The following is an 18,997-nucleotide window of genomic DNA, read 5'->3' as shown; positions in this document are numbered from 1 at the left end:
GACAGCAAGGGGGGGTGAGGGGGGGCGCTGCTGGTGGAAGTGCCTCCGCCTCAATTTCTCCTTTCTCATCTCATTCGGTGGGAACCCTGGCTGGGCTCTGATGCCCCTCCCTCCATCCTTCCAACTCTGGGTGATCATCTCCCTGTCTTCTCCCGGCTCGCCCCCCTCCCTCCTTTCCCTTCCTCCCCCTTTTCTCCCTCCCTCCCTCCCTACCGCGTGCCTCTTCCCCTCCCCCTCGCCTGCCTCCCAGCTCCGCCGCGGCGGTGGCCGTAGCCGCTTCAGCCCAGACGGAGATGGGCAGAGCGCGCGCGAGGCGCAGCAGCTCCACATCCACGGTGCTCCCCGCCCACAGCCTCCTCTTCCCCCGCCGCCGCCTGAGCTGCCTCGGGGTCCCCCGACTCCAGTCCCGCTACTAGGACAGCGCCGCCACCGCCGCCCGGCCCAGCTCGCCGCCTGCGCCGCGCAGCCTCCGCGCGCGCCCCGGATGGCGCTTCTCGCCCCAGGATCGGTGAGTAGCCAGGAGAGCGCGCAGGGTGGCGGGCGCCCAGGCTGGGCGCGCAGACAACATCTGTAGATTGGAAAGGCAATCCCAACCACCTGCTGGGATTCCCCCCCACCCCCACCCCTGCCCCAGATCAGGACACAGAGGGTCTCGGGAGGGTACTGCTTCTTGGTCCTTCTGGGGATGTTGGATTTCCAACTCCACCTGCAGAAGATCTGAACCCTCAGCCCCTCTCAGTTACAGCTGCCTGCGGCTCCTGGTCCTGCTTCACCTTCAGGCTCCTGGAATCCAACCCCCCCTCCTACCCCCCCCCCCCCAACCCAACCTGGCTCAGCCTGAACCGGGTCTTCTCAGTCCTCATCGAATTTCAGAATTTCCGCTTCTGCCAGGGGATTTCTGAATTTCCCCTGCTGCGAACTCCCCACCCCCCACCCCCCGCCGGCTCTCACGCAGTTCTCGCGCCCACGGAGCTTCTCCAACAAAGTCCTGCCCCGACCCGTCTTCCCTTCCTAGCCAAAGCCGGTCTTCAGTGCCCACTGTCCCGCCACTGCATGCCCGCCCTCCCCCACCACCCAGGGAAGAGCCCTCCCTCTGAATTTTGACCTCATTTCCTTGTCACGATGCCTCCTCCCCAGCTTTTCTGACAAGTCACCTCGGGAGATTGACACGCGGTCATCCTGGCTCCAGTACTAATGTGTTTTCCTGCACTTGGGCTATGTAGGGACAGATCGCTTGGTTATGGAAAGAGAAAGGCAGAAATACACCCGGCGGGACCAAACTTTCTGTTATTTGGCTTTAAAGCGGAGAACTGTTTACACGGCTTAGATTGCTTCTCCTCATTAACAACCTTCTTAGCTGAGCAGAGGGAATGCCTCTATCTGACCAGTTCCTTTCAGGTTGAGAACTCAGCACCTGATGGAAGCTGAAATCTCCTTCAGCAGAAGCACTATCAGATAGCTCAGCAACTCTTGGGGTAGGAAACATTATTTTTTTTCTCTTGAAGAAGAAGGTAGTACTAAATTTACCCTTTAAAATCTTCTTTGAAATCGCCATAAGCCAAAGCCCTTATTCTGCTATAGGTTTAAGCTGAGAGAGGGATATTGAAGATTAGAAAGCCTTCTATCAGGAAGCTCTGGTATTGTCTGGATGCTTGTTGCCTGGTGCAGTGGCTTATTGCCTGAACAATATCTCTGTAGAAGTTTGCTTAAGGCAGAAAGAAGCCTTTCCTTTTGAAACTGGGTTTACAGTTTTAGCATTGCTAGTTGATTGGGAGAAAGTAGTTTTGTGCAATGAATGGTCCCAGGGAGAGGAGGGCTCCAGTAGGAATAGGGGCTCTTGTATATTTTTAGTTGCAAATTCTCCTGCATTTAAAACAAAATAATGCCCACCAGATACCTGTGGCTTGTGTTTTTAAAGAAGTCATGAAGATATTCATGAGCTTGTGGCATTTTACACTATAGAACCCTGGGGCATAGGAATATTTCATTCTACAAGTACGGATAAGTGTTTCAGAAACACACCTTAGAAACTTTATAAGGTACCTCTATTGATATCTGTAGTGTCAATATAATTCTCTTGTTGTTACTATAAACAATTTCAGGGGAGTAAGTTGCCATTCTTGCTTTTGCAGTTGGTGGAGAGAGAATATGTCTGTTTTCTCACCTGAACAGAGCAAGTCTCTGCTTATTCAAGAAATCAGAAAGGAAAACTTAGCAATCCTCTAAGGGATTCGCTTAGTGAGCATTAACCTAAAACTGATCGCAAATGTCAAGGAATTTCTGTCTTAAATTGTTTTAGCTAAAACTCTGTCTGTGGTTATTATTTTCCTATTCTCTGTATACGTGAACAGGAATGCAGTGACAATCTTTGGTTTTCAGTAGATGTGGACAGCTGTGTGGGAAGCCATTGGTCTACAAATAATGACTTTATTGTTAGGTTTCTAACTTTTGTAATTTTGGTCAGTTATATTTGGTATTTAATTAATAAGAACATTCAAGATTGCACATTTAATGTGCAATGGCTGTACATGTTCACATGTAGACAAGCCATGTGGTTAGGAAGTGAAGTTGGAAGCTGAATCTTATTTCTCTTTAAATATATTTGCCCTTTAGGTAACAATGGAGTGATTATTAGTATGTATACTGCGTTGAGCCGTCATGAGTCTATATGGAAAAAGGCACATGCCATGCGTAACAGGGACAGCAAGGAATAAGGCCGGGCATCCACTGTCTCTCATAACTGCTAATGATAATTCAAAGCAGCGTATTCTAACATAAGTCTAATTGATGTCACAATATTAAAATGGTTTCAGAATGATCTAAGAAAGTGAAAACTGATCTGTCATAAAGTATGGCAGGGATTTCTGTTAAGATTTCTTGGTGAGCTGGGACTCAAAATCTTCCTGGATGTAACTCCATGGTCATTAACAAGTCTATGCAAAACAGTCAAATGTAACACATAGGGTGGCAGGGCACACTGATATCAGAAAAATCATCTTTAAAAATCATTGCTTCATATTCTACAAGGCTCATAGTCACATGCCACCTAGAGGACAGGTCAAAATGGAATGTTTGCATTGTTAAAGAGAAATTAAAGAATTGTGGAAAAGATACGAATTGATATTCCATCAACAAGTTACCATTGCTAACTACTGCATGGGAGCCAATTTTGTTGTGGGTGTCTGACCAAGAGATAAGAACACCTCGGAAGAGAAAACAGTAAGAAGGAGAGATGGAAGGAAGTATAAAACTCAGGAATATTTGTTTACATTTATTAATTGAATAAAGTAACTAACCACAAATCCTATTATTTGGTACTTTGGATTTCAGCTGTTTTCCAACTTGAATTTTAAGAAAAGTCTACTTGATTACTGTAATGCAAATGAAACTTAAAAAATAAAGTTATTCTCTGATTTCATTCTGTAAAATCTAAGGCACAATGATAAATTTGTATAATCAAATAAGTCAAGAAATTTTGAGATAAATTTTAAAAGAAAACTTGGAAATAACAGCACATACACTGCTATCTAAAACTGTAATGTTAGATAATCATACAACGAAATGCCCTATGGAAAAATTAATTAATTAAAGAATAACCACATAAAATATTTTCACATATTAATGTAAATTTCTCATATCATTTGATCAACCTCTTGTATTTTTATGTACAAATTTTAAGTGTCTATATAATTAAATGCAAAATGTATCTATTGAAAAATTTCCAAATTGCACTTCTTAATATCAAATCATTGCATAAATGGTCATGGTACTTTATCTTTCTGTCCTCATTCAATAAGGGCATATTTAGCTAAAGCCTTCACAAAAATCAAATTTGCAAAAATGAATATTTCAAAATTAGCATAATGATTCATCCCAAAATTTACAGCAATTTTATCCAATTGATACTGTTCTGAATCAACTCTAACATATAATTAAAATTCCTACAGAAAGCACCATTTTAATTCTGTTATTTTTACCTGCCTATGATTTGTTGTATAAAATATACTAATTTTCATTTAGTAGCAAGTGGAAAACTTTAACTTTCTTATTCATGGTCAACTTTAGGCACAGTCCCACTTCTGACTATTTTGGTGGCTAATTGATGAGAAGAGTAAAATAGACTTTGCTGCCAGAGCTGGCTTTCAACCTTGAATCTCAGATCTCAGCTTCCTGAGGAGCTAGAAGTTGTAAGAGTGAGTCACTGGTGCCTGGCTACAAGTAGAATACTTGATATTCTTAATAAAAGATGTCATAGAATTTAGAACTTGATTAGAAAATATGTAGCACATATTACTTTTGTCATTTTACTAATATTATGGACAAGATTTCTAAGTGGTGGGTAGAAATAGCGTCTTTTGACTCCATGATGTAGCTGTCAGTCCCCAAAATCAAAAAGACAGCTCATCTTAATTTATTTTATTTTAGAGAATTAATAAGGGACAAATCCATTTTAATATTAAAGACATTGGAAAACGAAGTAAAATAAGGTCTATATTTCTGCAGGGCCGATATCAATGCTGGCCTGGCCCTGTAAAGACCACAGTTGAAAGCAACCAGGCTTTCTGCCCATTCTTCAGCTTAAAGCTTCAGAACCCTTTTGTAAACTACACTGTAACTGTTCCACTTAAAATAGTTAAATATTTGTAATAATTTTCATTACAAATTCACATAGTGTGCAAGTTGTTTCTACAGTAATATCATTGTGTGGACACTTACAGTTAAGCATTTATAAATGATAGATTGAAAATGTTTCTAAAAATGTTAGATGCTGATTTCCATGAACTAGAAATAAACTTAAAAGTTTCTTATAGTTTTATCTGTATATTTAATTATTCCTTACATCAGACAGACAAAATTTGTGCATACATGCATTTATTTTCTATTTTCATTTGTGTCTTTCATAGACTCTGGTTATTTTGGGCTGGGAAAATAAATTTGTTTCACAAAGTTCCAAGTCCACGGTTACACATTTTAGCATTTTTAGCTTCCCTAATAGCCAAAATCATAAAACTGAATCACTAAATCAATAAGAAACTGTTACCACTATTGGGTAAAAAAATAAAGCCAGGCATCAATGGTTCATGCCTGTAATTCTAGCTACTCAAGAAGCTGTGATTAGAGATTGTCAGTTCAAATCCAGCCTCATCAGGAAAGTCCATGAGACTATCATCTCCAATAAACTACTCAGATAAGACTGGAAGTGATGCCATGGCTCAAATGGTAGAGTGTTAGCCTTGAGCAGAAGAAGCTCAAGGACAGTGCCCAGGCCCTAAATTCAAGCCCCTGATGTGTGTGTGTGTGTGTATTTTAAGTAAATAAAAATTTACATGTCTTCTTGGTTCATTAATGTCATCTCATCTGAGAAGAACTGCATGGTTATATGTGTAGGTAACTAAATGACATTATGAGAGGTAATACTTGTATTAAACTATGAAAAGTGTGGCTGGTTGAAAGCCTCTGGGAGAATCTATGACCTTGGACTGCTTGTGGGCTGGCTCTGGAGAAGAGGAGGGAACCTTGTCATTAGATTTCCTTGTGGAAGGAATTGGCCTTCTTTCAACCCATTAAGATGCAGCTCTGTCTGAATGGAGAAGTACATCTCTAAGGCTTCCATGACCTAATTTCTTGGGAGTGCAATTCGGCCTACATTTAATGAGGTCTTACTATGTGGCAAAAACTGAAACAATGACAACAGATACATGCATGCATATGATAAGAGTTCGGACCCCCAGAGAGCTTAGTGTTTAACTGGAAAACAAAGGACAAGAAGCAACCAGCCATCAAAAACCCTTCACTAGGGCAGCCAAAGATGTGCCAAGACAAATCAGAAAGAGTACCATTTAGTCAAATTTGTGTGTGTGAAATTGATAGAGATATGCCATGGCTATAGCTTGACATTGAAATAATCCATTCCATAAAGAATAGTTCTTACTTCCTCTATTAATTTTAACTTCAACAGTGATTTCTTGGACAATGCAACATCTTATTGTGCATGTATATATAAGTATAAATTGACATATATATGTGTGTGTGTGGGTGTGTGGGTGTGTGTAACTTCATACTAATAAACTCAATAGATAGTTGTCTTAAGGTAAGTTTCTAAAGTAAATGAAACACATTTTATATTTTCAACATAGTTTTGAAATGTTAATTATTTTTAAGACAAAGTATTAAAGGAATATTCAGAGGGATTTTATAGGAAGAGATCAGCCTATACAGAATGGTATGTTATACTTTCCATAGGATAGGTAGCTTATAAACTATTGGATAAATATGTTCAAACTTTCAAAGGTAATTTAAACCCTCTGTGTCTTGTTACTGTGATAAAAGAACATTTATTGAATCATTTTATACTCAATAATAGCTAAAGAAGCTGACACAGAGTTGGAAAGATAAATATGTTCTCATGAAATTAAGAGAGAAGTCTAAAGCTACATCTCAATCATAAGTGTCATATGTCATTTTTAAGAACATTAGCTTGCACAGTTCTTTCTATAGTTGTAAAAATTTATAATATTATAACTACTAAAGCAACTTCTGAGCAGGGCTAAATAATGTTACAGGACAGGCTTACTCTACGTATGATATGGTTTATTTTTACTTTGTTTTACCTAAAGAAAGTACAAGTATTTGATATTTTAGTTTTATATGAGTGAGAAAATATTTATAATTCTTAAGCTGCTGACTTTGCTTATGCATTCTTGGCTACTTGCGGTTTTCTTGCGATTTTCACTACTTTCCTTCTATCAAGAAAGTGACTGAGATAGATGAAGTTATATAATTAGCAACAAGGGAAAACGGAGAAACATTGGACATGAGATGAGCCAGGGAACAAACCTGCTGCTGATAACAATTGTGCACTACCATGATCTTTAGGAAGATGACTGAATGATTCCAATGGTCACCTCCTACTGAATTTCAAGAACTACGACGACAGTGTGAGATTTAACCCACTAAGATGAATAGTCAGTTTTATTCCTTGTTTTGAAGGGACTGGATGAAAGCTGTTGATCCAAGTTGTTTTATTTGCCCACACCAGCAACCTGATAGCATTTGTCTGTTCCTACCAAAGGGCTAAGTTGTCTTACAGAAATGGGAGTGTGAAATGCATTGAAAGATCATGACAGGCATTTCACCTGTGAAAGGAAGAAGCTCGTACCATTCTCCTCTATTTCTAGTAGATTTTTTGCTGTGGTTAGTGGAATAGTGATCAAAGCATGGTGGAACACGGCAGATCTAGTGGAGAGTTAAATCTATAGCCCTTGAAACAATTTGAAAGAGACACCTTTTCCTCCTCCTCCCCCTCCCCCCTCTTCCTCTTCCTTCTCCTTCTTCTTCTTCCTCTTCTTTCTCTTCTTTCTCTTCCTCTTTTTCTTCCTTATTGTAGAGCCAACATTCCACCAGACAGTTAGGGGGGCTGGTTTTAACACAAAATTTCTATTTAATAAGTGCGTTTCAGAGGACCTTTTCTCATCTCAATAGTTACTGCATCTGACTTGATCCAGCCCATAATAAAATAGCTGGCCACTTTCAAAGAGAAATATCAAAGTAATGGTTACCTTTCAACAGAGGTGTATGTGGCAGGGAAGTAGCTTACATGTTAGGGTATGACCTGCTTACATCTTAAAGAATATCTATTAGGTAAGGCTGTTTAGATACTTGTACATAATCAATGATACTCAGGTTAATTGGGGATACAGGGTCTCAAATGTAGGAAGTAGTCTACAGCTTGATGGACAGCTTAAAATACATTGCTTTATGTTTCACTCAAAGGTTACTGATTTTATTTTATTTTATTTTTAGGTTTTTATTGTGAAAATACCGTACAGAGGGGTTACAATTACATGGGCAAGATAATGAATACATTTCTTATCAAGCATTGTTGCCTCCTCCTTTGTTTCCTCTTCCCATCTCTTCCCATACCTCCCCTCCCCCCGCTCTCCCTGCCCGGCCAAAGTTTGTAAAGTTCATTTTTCAACATAATGACTTATACATCTCATTGTTGCAATGGGTCTACCTGTATTCCTATTTAAACTGTTTGTTTTTGCCCTTCCCCTCCACACATTATACCAACATCAAATACAATGAAAACAGGGGTTATACCATGGGGGAAGGACATACAAAGCAACACAGAAATCATCTTATAAATGTGTTAGCAACAATCCCATGAAAGAAAAAAACATTTGAATACTTATCTTGGAGTTCATTTCACCTAACATCAACTTATCTGACCTTTTCTGCTTGTCTCAGGCATATACTAGTTATTACAAATAAGGGAAACCATGGGACCTGTTTCTTTGGGCCTGGCTTACTTCACTTAATATAATTTTTTCCAAGTCTTTCCATTTCCTAACAAATGGGGCAATGTCATTCTTTCTGATGGAGGCATAGAATTCCATTGTGTATATATACCACATTTTCTTGATCCATTCATCTACTGAGGGACATCTGGGTTGGTTCCATGTCTTAGCTATGGTAAATAATGCTGCAATATACATAGTTTTGCTGGTAGCAATCCCACCTTTGGGGCATTTACCCAAATGATCACAAACAAGACCATACTACGGTTCCTGATTTTAGAGGCAAAAGTTCAGTTAAAATTTCCAAGTGACGCATACATCATCTCTAATACCAAAAGACTCCTGTAAGATACTGGTTATTTGTGAGGCCTGAAAACATGTAGTTTACCTTAATTGCCAGAGGAATTAGACATTATGTAAGTGCCTATAAACTTTCCAGAAATGTGACTTGACAGAGCCCAGAATTTGTCATATTAATTGTCATATTAATAGGTAGAAATACAGCAGTATCAGAGTGAATGCTACTGCATTGGAAAATTGTGAGTTTCTCTTCCATAAGACATTATCTATACAGTTAAATTTGTGAAACAGATTCTTTCACATCCTACTCATGCTGATGACAATGGTGAAGAAATATAAGGAACCCTCTGATAACTTATAAATCACTTGAAAAGTAACTATAAATGTATTTTAGGGACAAACCACATGCATGTATCTTAGTCTTGATTCTTGGAAGCCAGTAATTTAGTCAAAATATCATTCCACAGTTTAAGGCAGCATTCCAGGAGATTAATCTTGCAATGGATTCAGTTACATGAACAGCTGGGTCTGTGGGACCAAAAGTTGGATTTAGTTGGTGATAACCTATTTTAAGCTTCTAATTCTCATCATCTTTTCTACTAGCCATGCAAGACTGCTGTACTAAGCTATTTTGTCTCTTACATCCATACTCCCTTCAATTGTATAATCAAGATTGTGGGTTTTTTTTTCTCCTCCTGGGATTTCATGTAGCTTCCGTGGGACTATCTGGGAAACAAAAGGATGAAAGCCCAGAAATTAATTTACATGTGCTTTTAGCACTTCTCGTACATATGGTTTTCTTCAGCTGTGATAAATCTTCATAGGTCCTTAATAGATGGTGAAGGATAAGTATAATGTACTCTACTTACTATAAAATTGTATGCAGAAGAAAAAATATATAGTACCTGGAATTGGCCTGAAGGATTTCATTTGCAAAATGGTAGATTGTTTTTTCTGCACTGTGAACCATGATTTGCCAAATCTTGGGGAGTCTTTTTTCATTCCATTAGATACGAGTAAAAATGTGACCTGAGTATCTATATCCAACATGTCTTTAAAGTTCAGTTTACTCGGATGCATTCATATTTATTTTGATATTCAGAAGGTATGCGGGTAGTTTGACCTGTAACCAGTCTCTCTTTTGGAATTCGCTGAGGTCATGGTAGAGGCAGAGAGGATTAAAGAACGAAGAAAGAAGAGAAATTTTGTATGTATTTTCAGTTTCAGAGGTGGTGATAAGGGCTTAGGCCTAGACAATTTCATTTAAAATCTATCCAGTCCACCCAATACTCGCCACCAATTACTCGCTAGTAATAGCGAGACTTGTGCTGGATACTATTTCATCCTTCGGAATTCCATGACTCAAAACCATAGACTGTTGTTGTTTTTGCTAGGTTAAACTGGTGGGTGCCGTCTGATGAATTTCTTCAAGGAACCCATCTTAATTTGAAGCAGCATCTGTTCCATTTTCTAGATAATATCTCTTACATTCTCACCAGTTTCAGCATCAGATAGAGGAAAACTTTTCTGTATTGTGCTTGTGACCTCAAGATTTTATCTGGATTTCTGTGACCTTTCTCATTCTCCACATGACCAGCATTCTAACTCGATTCAGGGCAATAAGTGCTCAAATTATAATCAATACTTGTCCAAGATTTCCCAAGATATCCTCCCAGGACTACCTGCCTGAGAGGAATCATTCTTTACAGTTGTAAAGACTGAAAAATCTTATTGTTAATTTTTTTAATGTTGCTGTGTTGGATTGAAGGATATATTGAGCTGTGAAATGGACTACTACTTGCTATTTTTCCTTAATCATTAACATATTCCATGACACCTGTTTTCTCATTTGAACCAGTCAGGGCTTGAAGGATTTTTCTAAGCTCACCTTTTATACTGGGCATTCTCATCTCAAATCACATCTTACATCTTTGTTGTCTGAAAGGAACACAAACCATAGCCCAAGTTACTGTATTGCAGATAGACACTTGACCTTCAAATCAGCAGGAAGTCTCTCCATTTAAAGGAGAATTAGCAACAACCAAGACAACATCTTGGTATCTTTTTATAACCTACTTCTTAACCCTTATCTTAAAATAACCCAGCTGACCGTATAATTTGGCTAGCACATTTCTTATTGATTCCCATACACTTCCCTCAAATCTCATACAAGGATTGGAAAGTCCTGCATCCTTCTTTTTCAAGGAAGCACCTGATGTGTCTGTCAGCACTTCATACTTATGAGCAACTACCAAAATCTCTTCAGGATTTTAGACGTCATTACTAGACAAGTAATTACAAAGACCTTTCATGGTTGCAACAAGTGCTCATAGAAGATTTTAGAGTTCTGGGTCATAGATTAAAGACAATGATTATTCATAGAAATAGTGCTAGCAACAGGAATCTTTGGTTTTAGACTTTTTTTGTTTTTGTCGGTCATGGGGCTTGACCTCTGGGCTTGGGTGCTGTCCCTCAGCTCTTCAGCTCAAGGCGAGCACTCTGCCACTTGAGCCACAGCACCGCTTTGGTTTTCTGGTGGTTAATTGGAAATGAGTCTCTTGGGCTTTCCTGCCTGGGCTGGCTTTGAACTGCAATCCTCAGATCTCAGCCTCCTGATTAGCTAGGATTACAGCCTTAGCCCCCCAGTGCCAGACTACAACCAGCAGTTTGTTGTTGTTGTTGTTGCTGTTGGTTTTTTGGGGGTTTTTTTGGGAGGGGGTCTGGTGGTGGGGCCTGAACTCTGGGCCTGGGTGCTGTCCCTCAGCTCTTCAGCTCAAGGCTAGCGCTCTACCACTTGAGCCACAGCTCCACTTCCGGCTTTTTTTACTTTTTGCTTATGTGGTGCTGGAGAATCGAACCCAGGGCCTCATGCATGCAAGGTACCACTGAGCCATCTTCCCAGCTCCTTGTTTTTTTTTTGTTTTTTTTTTTGTTTTTGTACTGGTTACCACAAGCCCAATTTTCCCAAAGTAACACGAAGCAGACAAGGTGATACCTACCCATTACAAGGAAAATATTCTAACACAAGCAATGCAAATTTTTTGAGTTTGGGCAAAACACATGTCTCCAATGACTCCAGAAATAGATGATATTTCTATCTTCCTAGGCTATTTCTTATTTTCTGTTTTTTTTCTTTTTTTTTTCTTCTAGTCATGGGGCTTGAACTCAGGGCTGGGCACTGTCCCTGGGCTTCTTTTGCTCAAGGCTAGCACTCTACCACTTGAGCCACAGCACAACTTCCAGCTTTTTTTTTTTTTAATATGATACTGAGGAATTGAGCCCAAGGCTTCATGCATGCCAGGCAAGCACTCTACCGCTAAGCTATATTCCCAGTCCCTTAAGCTATTTCTTTACAAACATATTTCAAAATAATTAAAAACAAAAGTAGAGATTCATAAAATGCACAGAAATGTGATAGACTTGTAGAAAAAATCACCTCCCAATGATGATAAATGGTTTCAATAAATTCTTGCTTTAGCAAGTTCTTTAGATATGATATGCACTTCCTTATGAAAAAATGAATTTATCATGTGATACCTGAGAATGAAGAATCTCTCCCTTGATTAGAAACTCAAAAAGTCAAAGTTTAGAACAAATGTACTCACAGTGCAGTAATAGACTCATTGTTATGATTATATAGCTTATAACATTGAGCAGATTAAGTAATTGACAATTTCTATGTCAATGCATACAAATTTGAACTTACACCATAGAACAGAAGTATTATATGTTATTGTATTTACAGTGCATTGCAAGTACAAAAAAAAAAAAAAAGAAAACTAAAGTACCCATATGCTTTCTCAACATTTTACTGTTTTTGCCAGTAATTTACATCTGGAATTGTGCTTAAGACGTTCTAAATAATGAGGGCTGGGAAGATGGCTCAGTGGTAGAGGGCTTGCCTCGCATGCATGAGGCCCTAGGTTCCATTCCTCAGCACCACATAAACAGAAAAAAAAGCCAGATGTGGCGCTGTGGCTCAAGTGGTTGTGTGCTAGCCTTGAGCTATATATATATATATATATATATATATATATATATATATATATATATATATATTAAAAATAATGGAAAGGAAAAAGTTCCATATCACATTGTTTAATTTTTAGATTCCATCTTCAAGAATGATCATAGCTATCAACATTTCTAATAAGCATCTCATAGAGCTAATCTAGGACAAGTGCTTTTTCTCAGTTTTGGCACAATATATCATAACATGATCCTAAAACATTACATTTCCCTTACACATTTAAATGGATACCTCTGAAATTAAACCTGTTTGCTTATTAATCTTCAAACTCAAAGAACCTGGCCTTTCCCACTAAAACCTGAATATCAGTAACCTATAGAAGTGACTTGAAATGTTAATAAGCATGCTCACTTTCAGAAATTTATGTCCCATGAGGAACAAAAAACTGGAAGGTGTATAGGATGTATAGGGCTTTTTAGAAGAAATAAAATATTAGAGTTCATGATAACCATTGATTTGGTTACAAGAGCCGAATATCTGAAGTGTACATCTCGTTCCAACTTTTGTGACAAATAGTGAGATCTTAAGGTTTTATGTTGCCTATAATCTTTTAGCAAAGAAGAAAATCACACAATGAATCACAAGAGTATATTTAGTTATCAAAAAGATGGGTGGATTTGAGAGAGGTGGAGATATTGATCAAGATGCATTGTACTCCTAAACTGACATGCTGAACTGAAACCCCTTGTACATCTACTTAAAGATGATAAAGATAAAAAGAAATTAGTTGTTATCATCTAATGATTCACATTCTACAGGTTGACTTCTATGTTTTAATTTAACCCCCAAGTTGAAATTCCCAAAGCTTTTGAGTTTTCCCCTCCTTCAAAGAAAGAGACTAAAGATGAACGTCTTACTTTTCTTTCCCCTTTTGCCTTGACACACAGATTTTCTTCCTTCATTTTCTGACATAATGTTTTCTTCTAACATATGAAAGTCTGCTGCTCACATAAATTTCTACAGACTCTTATTGTTTAACCACGCCTCAGAAACAAGAACATAAAGGCAAGGCCTGGACTTACTGGACACATTTGTCTTTCTATGAATCTGAGTTAAAGGGTCAGATAAAATGAAAGACATTTTCACTCAACCCTTTTATTGAGTGTCTCTTTATATAACTTCAAAACATGTGTTTGATTTTGTTCCAAAGCTATTTTGCAAAGGTAATAATTCTAAATTCTTGGGTTTTCACTAAAATTAATTTTCATAATTTCCCCTAAATAAAAATAATATACATGATACATACATATACGTATACAGATCACATAGCATATGCAATTCAAGGGGAAAGAAGGTTGATATAAATTAGATAAGAATCAGGTATATTTTGTGGGAAGTATGAAATCATGAGCATGACTGACAATCTTATGCAGCTAAAAGATAAAAATTTTGGATAGTGAGATAATATAAAAAAATCTGTAGAGGAAAGGGGAAGCCAAACACTGAATTATAAAATAGTGAAGGCAAAAATTACTGTTATAATAGGTATTCTATGGAAATAGTGCTGGCTAAGAAATGACTTGGTCATAATAGAAACTTCTATGGAAGTCCAACTGGAAAAACAGATCTGTAACCAGGTACAAACTGGATTAAAAGTCTCATGTAACTGTTTTCTATTAGATAGTAAGTTAAATTTTCTCATATCTTTAAAACTGTTATGCATATTGTGTAAAAAATTGGATGATACAGGAAGTTGATCTCAGGTCCTCACACTCCTAAGAGAGATGTTCTTTCAGTTGTATCATATCTTCAGCACTTCATTGTATGAAATATATTATGAATGTGCAATTATTTAATATATAGATGCTAAGTGGATACTAAATTCTCATTCAGTGCATATCATGTTTTCTTTACATTTAATAATTTGAAAAAATATTTTTTCAGACTTGAAATAAAAATATGATGAGATAATTAGGAAGTTATCATTAGCTTATCCACTTAAATAATTAGCAACTCTTAAGCCACTTAGAACATTTGGACTTTGGGAGTATTAAGTAGTAATGCAGGGAATGGTAATAGTAATGCAGGGAGAGCATTAAAATATAATTAGGATTATACTTTCCGTGACAAAATTAAGTTGACATCTGGAAAAGAAGATTTTTATGTGAGTTTTTGTGTATGTGTTGGTTCTGGAGCTCTAATTCAGAGCCTGGGCCTTATCCCTGAGCACCTTTTTTTGAAGGATAGTGCTCTACCACTTGAGTCGCAGCTCCAATTTCACCTTTTTTAATCTTAATTTTTATTAGGAGCTGGGCACCAGTGGCTCACGCCTGGAATCTTAGCTTCTCAGGAGGCTGAGATCTGAGGATGGCTGTCCAGAGCCAGCCCAGGTAGAAATGTTTGAGAGACTCTTATCTCCAATAAACCACCAGAAAACCAAAGTGGTGCTGTGGCACAAAGTGGCAGAGTGTTCGCCTTGAGCTGAAGAGCTCAGGGGCAGCACCCAGGCCCAGAGTTCAAGCCCCAAGGCAGACAATAAAAAACAAAACAAATACACACACACACATGCACACACTCACACATTAGGGCAGTGTGGTACAGATTTTTCCACAGCAATTCAAAGTTATCAACTGAAGGAAGTATTTTAATAAGCAAAGCTGGACAGAGAATAAATCCCTTTAATAATAATAATAATAATAAGCCAGATGAACAAGAAAAAAACATAATTATTTAAATCCAATAGAAAGCTAAACTCAGTGAGATTACAAAATCTTCAGCATTTTGGAAAGGCTGGTTCCCTCCATGGAGAAAATCCAACTATATAAACAATAACAATAACAGAAGTGTTCTACATAGTCCAGTTAAACCCAGAAGTTACTGGAATGGATAAAGATACCAAGGTCTAGCTATTCATTATTTTTAAGAAGATAAAGTTTAGAGGCATAGACAGCAAAAAATAAAAATATAGAAAATAGTGAATCATGTTATCACTAGTAAAAGTTGTGTTACTATCAATTAAGAAAATATTTTAAAAGGTCATGTTTCTAAGAACACAGAGTGATGTTATATAGTGTTTTAATAAATCAATAGATTTGCCAACAATGTTACTATCATAAATGTATGTGCAGCTAAGAATTGAGCTCAAAATGAAAAAGTAAAAACAAATCAGATCAATCTAAAAGAATAAAAAGATAAAGCCACAATTTTGTATGAGGATTTCAAATCTTCTTTCTCTATAACTGAAAAAAAGTGGAAATAACTCTGCAGAAAGTCATCATTCAACTTGGCATGATAGAATACTTCATACAATAAAAGTAGAATATTGGAACACACACATATATATTGCTTATATCAATAGTATATAAAGAATTATCACAATTCAATTATTAATTAGCAACCCAGTTAAACAACCTACAAAATATTTGAGCAGTCACTACAACAATGGAGATGTATTAGTGACAAAGATATACAAAAGATGGTCAAATTTGGTAATTAATAAGAAAATCAATGAAAATTACAATTAGACTGATAATCCAGTATGCTCCTGTTAGAATAATAAAACAAAACCAAAAATGACTTGATCATGCCATGCAGAAGCAGGGATGTAGAGCAATGCAAATATTCTTATAGGGAGAATGGAAGAAATTTCATTATGTAGCTCTACATACTAGCTATTTTCTAACAGTGCCTTCACTAAACAAGATTATTTCACATACTTTTCATTCATTGAAATCAGAACATTTGAACACATCTACGTAAACTAATTCATAACAACATTTCACATTGAAGTATTTACACTTTATTTCATTAATCTTTATAAAGAACTAGAAGTACTAGAATAAGATTTTAAATTACTTAGCAGATAATAAAATTATATTTTGGAGAAGTTTCATTGTTTGCCAGAGCATACAAAACCTCTCCAAATTAGAATTTTATTACAATATCTAATAATTCCCATCATCAGAATAAGTATGGTTTCCTGTCTCCCCTCCAGCATCATGGCCTACTGTAGCAAATTGACCGAATAAAACATATCTGTGATTTTTTTTGCACCACTAACTACACTCTAATTATTTAACAAATGACGATATTTCCATAGATGGTACGTTGAATATGTATGTTCTAGTAGCTTATAAATAATCATGAAAAGTAATCATCAAACGCTTTATTATATTAGTTTAGAATTTACTATAGCTCTAAGATAATTAACCCAAAAGTTAAATACTTCTATTTTAAGTTTTTTGAAAATTCCTAGTATTGTATCATTATATGTTTTAGATCGCTGGGTTTATGATCAGTAGGAAATTAAACATAACCTAGATCCATCAGGCATTCAAACTAGCTTATTCAATGACACATAAGACGCATGTAACAAATCTCTAACCAAGCAGAGCCTACAGCTTTTCAGTTTATAAACCTCCTATTTATTTTATGTTTAATATACATGCATAAGGAGAGGCAATTTTAGCCTCACTCAGAACTGATTTTATTCAAACATGCTTTACTATTACTTTTTCAGTCCATATTGAGCACGTATCACATGAAGATTTTATAAAAATTCAGTTGGTTTTTTCCATATAGTACTTTTTTATGATAATCTTCAAGAGACATTTTTTTAGACTTTGTTTTAAATAGGATTTGTATTTACTCAATTGATTGAATTGAGTGAACATTGTTTTTTTTCTTTTTAGTGGCCACTAGGAAGCTAAAAGTCAGATTTCTGTCACCAGTTACTATAAAAGACTATGGCATTCATTTTAAAATCATCTGAATTATAGATGCTTTTACTTAATTCCATGTTTAGAGGTAAGTAGTAGTTTTGTTTTTTTGTCAAAATTGATTAAATTTTTAGCAAAGTAAAGGGCATGTACAAAGACCATAGGTGTCAAGCCAGGAAGAAAAATATGTTATTGAGGTAACATTGCATAGTGCATATTGCATATTAACAACCTGAGTAAATCTATAGAATATTACTGGCTGAAATTGTACTTTTTCAGACACGTAACCATAAAGACTCTTGAAAAATATCAGTTTGGAAATTTTAATAGTAAAAGTAAATCTTGTAAGTGGAAATTTAATATAACTTTTTGTAGGGGAATAGGCAGTATAATTTACCCAGGATTTCTGCATTCAGAACTGTCTGGTATGAACCAGGTTATGAAAACTAGGGGTCACTGCACTATTATCTCTGTGTCCATGTGTTCTTACACTGTTTCGGGTTTCTGCTTGAAGCCAGGCCCTGTCTGTAGGCAGGCTGAGTAACCAGAGAGATAACAGCATCCCACTGAGATAATATGCTTTTATTCCTAATGGCAACCTGAGGAGAAGGTGCAGAGTACATATTACTAGAGTAATTGTAGGAAAACTTGAGGCTAGATTTGCATCCTGTTCAACTCGGCATGACAGTTTTTTGATTCCCAGAAAGAAGATTCTATGCTAGTAGCTAGCAAAAGAACCCAACCTATTAAGAACAATTACATGTGGTTTTCAGCTCTCAATAGCGGGAATTGAAATTCTCTAAAATTGATTACATTTTATGCAGGAAAACAGAAAAGAAATTTAATAGCAAAGTACTCTGTTCTGTTAGGCGAAATGAACCCCAAGATAAGGATTCAAATGTTCTTTTCTTTCTTGCGATTGTTTCTAACACATTTATACGATGATTTCTTTGTTGCTTTGTATGTCCCTCCCCCACGGTATAAGCCCTGCTTTCACTGTATTTGATGTTGGTATAATTTGTGGAGGTGAAGGGAAAAAACAATGGTTTAAATAGGAATACAGGTGGACCCATTGCAACAATGAGATGTACAAGACGTTATGTGGAAAAATGAACTTTACAACTGTGGCGGGGATGGGGGAGATGGGACAGGCAGATGGGAAGGGATGGGAAGGGGAAACAAAGAAGGAGGCAACAATGCTTGATAAGAAACGTACTCATTACCTTGCCCATGTAATTGTAACCCCTCTGTATGGTATTTTCACACACACACAAAAAAGACGGAAGCTTACATTATTAGTAATTTCAGAAGCAGTATTAGGCTTTGTTCTGAGATTCTGAATATATGTGGTATATTTTACTAAAGAAAAAGTAATCAAAAATATTTTCTAACTTACGTCATTTTATGTCTAAGATTCACAGAGAAGCAGGGTTCTAGGGACTCATGCCTGTAATCTTAGCTACTCAGAAGGCTGAGATTTCAGAATGGTAGTTCAAAGCCAGCCCATGTAAGAAAGTCTGTGAGATTGTTCTCTTTTAAGAATATGTTACATATTTTTTCAACTATTTTATTCATTTAAAAAAGTGACCAATCTCTTCCTTCTCAGTATGTGTAACTCAGTTCATGATTGTAACCATGAGACTTTTAACTATAATTAACTACCCAAAAGGCCAGAAGTAGATCTGTGGCTCAAGTGGTAGAGCACTAGC

General features: G+C 37.0%; 1 protein-coding gene across 6 annotated transcripts in view; it reads left to right on the top strand.

Annotated features, from left to right (window-relative positions):
* Positions 1-252: 252 nt before the first annotated feature.
* Fut9 (fucosyltransferase 9) overlaps positions 253-18,997 on the top strand; it is a 166,668-nt gene continuing 147,923 nt past the window's right edge. For 5 of the 6 annotated variants that reach the window (XR_011369397.1, XR_011369396.1, XM_070010751.1 and 2 more), the window contains exon 1: positions 253-508. The gene's annotated coding sequence lies outside the window, so the exon portion shown is untranslated. Of the gene's footprint in view, positions 509-1,375; positions 1,476-18,997 lie in introns of those variants that run through there. The other variant, XM_070010752.1, reaches the window with a different exon arrangement.

The sequence above is a fragment of the Dipodomys merriami genome, unplaced genomic scaffold, assembly GCF_024711535.1.
Source record: "Dipodomys merriami isolate MVZ:Mamm:240054 unplaced genomic scaffold, mDipMer1.0.p SCAF_8, whole genome shotgun sequence".
Classification (NCBI taxonomy): Eukaryota; Metazoa; Chordata; class Mammalia; order Rodentia; family Heteromyidae; genus Dipodomys; species Dipodomys merriami.
This window is presented reverse-complemented; position numbering and strand designations above follow the sequence as displayed.